Below are 5,975 nucleotides of genomic sequence, written 5' to 3' on the forward strand. Positions count from 1 at the left end.
TCTCCTAGTCAAATGAAAGAGTAAAAGTGTTAAATTACAATGAATTAAGTTTCACAGATATGTACTTATTTTCAGACACACCTTGAATTTTACAGACTGTCATTCTTCTCAAAACAAGCTAACTATCCTTGCCTAAAACTTTGTTTTCACCCAAATGTCAGGTAGTATATACTGAAGACAAAAAAACTTCTATGGAGTGCCCCACCTATGTGGCTCAATCCAAAAAGGAAGCAGCGGCAGAAGCCAGAAAGACCAATATCAGAATATAGCAACTTGTGAGATGTTACTCCATGCCCAATACAAATGCCTACCTTTCCTGCAAAAAAGACAAACAATATCAGACTATTATAGAGAAGAAACCTGAAACAAACACACAATGCTAAAGATAAATAAACCTCTCAGACTGTCATCATAGTATCTATTAACCTGAAATGAGCCTATTATCAATTATTCCATGTATACAATACTGGATAGTTTACTGGTAAAATAAAGGTCACTGAATGTCTGAAAAGCTGGAGCCAGGGTTCTGCTCACAGTAATCATGACTACAGAGTAAAAATGGTTTTATGTGACAGTGCCTAGTTCAGCCTGTAAACGTTACAAAGATAAAAAAAAAAACAAAAAAAAAAAGATAAAGGAATTGGAGATATTACTGCAAGAAAGAGATAAGGAACTACAAGATAACTTGGGCCCCAGTATTTTAGATTTCTAAACACTACATCTCATGTCATGGTACTCTCAGACTTCGTAAGGTACAGAAATCAGTATCTGGACTCATTTATAAAATAAAATCTTTTCACAGAATTTAAATACAAATAATTCTTTAACTCTTTAATTCTTTAAATGTCACATTTTCAACTTTTTGATAATTCTATAAGACTATACAATCTTTGCCTCCCACATTGTGCCATATACAACTGACCCTGTAACAACTCTGGGTTGGGGCAGGGACCTCATATAATCAAATATCTGATTATAACTTTTGGTTCCCCAAAACCTTTACTAATGACCAGAAGCCCTACTGATAACAAAAGTTAATTAACAAGTATGTTCTATGTATTATATACAATGAAAAGCACAATACAAAATTTATCTCACAAGGAAATGGTTAGCATCACACAACTGGCATTTTTGAAATGGATACACTTAAACACTTGAGCTCTCCCTCCACAACAGTAACAGAAGTATATACTACAGCCAATTTTATTCAGCTACAGAGCTTTACATTTCTCTCAATTGCAAGTGGAGCTATATACTGTGCTAAATATTGATACTTTAGTTTTTTTCAGGATGTGTATATTTTATGGTAGTAAATAATAAACTATTACCTAGATATATTTCATGCATTCAAGACATACTTTTTAACTTTTTCTATTATTTCTAGATTACATGGCTTGTCTGCAAGTTTATTCAAATTATCACGAACCTCCCCAAAACCATCCATGTAAAGTAGACCTATGAAGTTCAAACCTGTTGCTCAAGGTTCAACTGTATAACTATTTCCAAATCTCCACTAACTTAATACTCAGAACATATAGTCATTTCCATAAAAATCAACTTACTGAACTTCTAATATCCTGCAATTCTTATAAGTCATTATCTCCTATAATTTTGTGAAGGCACTTATTTTATCAACCTATCTTTTTGCTCAGTATTATTACAGTATCTCAAGATACTAAAAGTAGTTAAATTGTAGAATATGTAGCAACTTCCTCCTCAAAGAACAGAAATTAAAAACTCAAGCATTTCAAAACAAAACAATTATCCTCTGATAGACAATCACTTTATTCTCATGTTCTTCTTAAACCCAAGTAAACAAGAAATACATAAAAGACATTAAGTAAAAATATAGATTGTGTTCAAAAAGGTGGGATAATTCTACAACACAGAAGCAAATTTAGCATTAACACAGGGTGATCTGATATCCAGTCGAACACGAGACAAACTGGGTCTCAGAACTTATTTTAACAATCAGTATAAAAATCCCATTTATAGTCTCTAAAGTAAGGAATCTAAACCATCAAGAACTGTAACATTTTATTGCTATTTGATTTCAAAATACTGCCATTTTCATAATTTTACACCAGTGATTGAACATGGGAATTCTACCTCTGAAGGACACCCCTAGCCCTTTTTTTTATTTTGAAACAGTCTCACTAAATTGCTGAGAATCCTAGTTGTTGAGGCAGGCCTCAAACTTGCAAACCTCCTGTCTTAGCCTCCCAAGTACAAGGACTATAGGTGTGAGCAACCACATCTGGCTTCTTCTCAAACTTCTTTAAGAACATATTTGCAATTTACATTCATTCTGATTAGAATTGAAGAAAATAAGTTTTTCACTGATATAAAAAACACTTGAATTAGACAACAGCTAGAAATTAATAGGAAGATCCCAACAACTAAGCAAAATCCATTTTATTTTCACTGTATTAATAAAGGAACCACTTTGGATTTATTAAAAGCCATAGGTTCTGTACTGTGTACATAGTCTACATAATCATCTTGACACTTAAGATTCTTTGCTTTGTTCTGTTTCGTGGCAACTTCTGCCAAGTGATTTCAGATTTTTTTTTTTTTTTTTTTTTTGGTGGTACTGGGGTTCCTGGAAGCCATTCTACCTCTGGGCTACACTCCCAGACCTATTTTTATACTTTTTTTATTTGGAAACAGGGTCTTCTAAGCCAGCGCACACAGCTGGCCTCGAACCTGCGCGATCCTCCTGTCTCTGCCTCCCAAGCGCGGGGATTACAAGCATGCACCACCACGCCCGGCTTGTGATTTCAGAAATTTTATCAAGAGCTTGGTTGGTATAGAATAAATAAATGAAGACTAATGAAGTCCTGGTTAGGAAAATAAACTCTCGTATCAAGACAAAAGGCCAAAGCTGGAGGTGTAGCTCAGTGCTGTATAGTGTCTAGCATATGTGAGACCCTGAGTTGGAGACTCAGCACCAAGAGAAGAAAAATAAAAATACAGGTCATTTTATTCAGTTAGCTTTAATAACATTATATGAATAGTATCACACATAGTACTATTAACTAAGGGCCATTCATTAGACTGAAACTTGGTTAAAGCAAGAACAATGCCTTTGTCTTTTGTTCAATGATATACCCCAGTCCATAGTACAGCTTATGACTTAAGTACAAAAACTTTCCATAAATGACTGCTTAAAGAATGTACTGACCAAGACCTAGGTGGTTTTGGTTTTTTTAAAAGCAGTAAGCTTAAATTAGTGCAGCCACTATGGAGATCAGTGTGGAGATTCCTCTGGGAATGAATCCAACATCCAATCCAGTTATACTACTCCAAAGGGATTGAATTCAGATTATAGTGATACATGCATATCCAAGTTTATGCACAATTCACAATAGCCAAATTATGGAATTAGCCTAAGTATCCATCAACAAATGAATGATATACAAAATTATGACACATACACACAACTCAGCCATAAAGAACAAAAATGTCATTAGCAGGAAAATGGATGGAAATGGAGAATTATGTTCAGTGAGCTAAGCTAGTGACAGCAAGTGAAGAGTCTTATGTTTTCTCTCATATGCAGAAGCTAGGGAGTAACAGGGATACAAGAGGGATTTTATATAATGAAGGAAAAGCCCCAGTGTAGTGATGGAGGGTCTAGAGGAGAAGGAGGGGTAATAATGAAGGAAACCCCAGCCCCAAAAATTTGGATTGGTATGCTTTTTCCTCCTCTCCTATAAAAAACATACTTGGTTAAAAGAAGCTAAGAACATGACATCTGTATTTATACTACCTGGATTCAATCCAGGCTAAGATACTTCCTTAGTTGTGTGGCCTTGGGTAAATTCCTTAATCTGAATCATAGGTTTTATCAATTATAAGTAAATTACAGCCAGGCGTGGTGGCACACGCTTGTAATCCCCGCGCTTGGGAGGCTGAGACAGGAGAATCACGCAGGTTCAAAGCCAGCCTCAGCTACTTAGTGAGGCTCTTAGCAACTTAGTGAGACCCTGTTTTCAAATAAAATATAAAAAATGGGTCTGGGAGTATAGCCCGGAGGTAGAAAGCCTGTGGGTTCCACCCCCAGTACCACCAAAAAAAAAAAAAAAAATTACAGCATACACTTCATTTAATTGTAAAGGACAAAATACCTTTAACTCATGTAATACAATGCTTGGCATATAAAGAATTCATCTTAATTACCTTTAATACCAAAGTAGAGGGGGGAAAGTTAAGTTATGAAACTCCTCTTGTTTGCATTAGGGAAGATGAATTAAGTACTGGGGTCTTTTGTCTTGTTTTGCTTTTAAGTGGCATTACATGTTCTAAATCTTTTAGTAGAGGTTTGTGTAGAAGTGGAAGAAGCAGACACACAACCTAAAAGCAGGAGAGAAAGACCTAAAAGTAGGAGAGAGAAGAATCTTTTTCCTAAAACTAACTTAAAATCTGACTTCATACAAACCACTGAAACAAAAAAACTTCAGACCATATAGCTTTTACTAACTCCATCTAGATCATTTCAGCAGCCACATTATCTCAAATAAGTCAAAAATGAAAACTAGGAAATGAATGCTATTTACCTTGAGCTTTAACGCAGGATCAGTAAGTCTTCGAGATACTAAATTTCTTCCTGGAGAGAAGGTTCGGAGAGTCTAAACTCTAAATTCAAATTCCTAGTTTAAAAAAAAAAAAGAAAATGAGTATGACAAAATGAGTACCCACTATTTACAATACATACACTAGGCATGGTAATAAACTAATATAGACTTAGGGAAAGAGAAACTGATTTAGGAAGCAGTAAACTTTTTTTTTTTTTGGTGGTATTGGGGTTCCTGGAAGCCCTTCTACCTCCGGGCTACACTCCGAGACCTATTTTATATATTTGGAAACAGGGTCTCTTAAGCCAGCAAGGCTGGCTCTGAACCAGCGCGATCCTCCTGTCTCCGCCTCCCAAGCGCAGGGATTACAAAAGTGTGCGCCACCAGCCTGGCAGCAGTAAACTTTTAATCATAAAAACTTGCAACTCATTTTTTAAAACCACAATATAGTATATATCAGGTAATCGAAAGCAACTTTTTAATTTAAATACTTAAGTTAATTCTGCTAATTAGAATTTAGAAAAATGGAAGAAAATTCATACTACCAGAAAATTCCAATGTAGTTAACAATACCATTTTGGCACATGAAAACATCATGTAATCTGTAGTTACAACATCTAAAATATGACAGCTTAATGCTTTTTTTTTCCTTTTGGCACTTCCTTTAACTGATTTTTAAAATTCATAGAGTAGCCATCACAGTTAACTCTAAATTGTATGCCTAAAAGCATGTTCGTATATGTAGACATACTGTTCCTAACCAACCATTATTATGAAAATATATTTAGTTCAAAATGTTAAGAAATAATCAAGACTAAAAAGGATGGTCTTGTGAATAATATTCAGTGATTATCAATTATGTGCTAAAGACAGTAAAAAGCTAACAGGGGAGAAGAAATTAAAAACAGACCAAGACTGATCGATGCCAGCACTCCAAGAAAACAAAAACAAACTTAAGAAAAAAAACATATCCTAAGATGAAAACCCATAGCTGGTGAAGTGGTACACACTAATCATCCCAGTACTCAGGAGGCTGAAAACATGAAGATCCCAAGTTTGAAGCCAGCCTCACCAACTCAGAGAGACTTCACTTCAAAATGAATAAATAAAAAGAGCTGGGGTATGGCTAAGAGGTAGAATGCCCCTGGGTTCAATTCTCAGTACCAAAAGAAAATGACTACAAAGACCCATACCAAGTGATGATCCAACTGGGGAGGGGGGAAGGTTTACTGGGAACTGAACCAGTAGAATTCTACTGCTGTGCCACATCTACAGCCCTTTTTAATTATTCTGAAACAAGGTCTTACTGACACCAGGGGTATCAAACCTGCATTCCTCCTGTCTCTGCCTCTTGTGTACTGAGATTACAGGCATGCATCACTGCGCCTGGCTTAAGAT

This window comes from Muscardinus avellanarius (genome assembly GCF_963383645.1).
Source record: "Muscardinus avellanarius genome assembly, chromosome: 8".
Lineage (NCBI taxonomy): Eukaryota > Metazoa > Chordata > Mammalia > Rodentia > Gliridae > Muscardinus > Muscardinus avellanarius.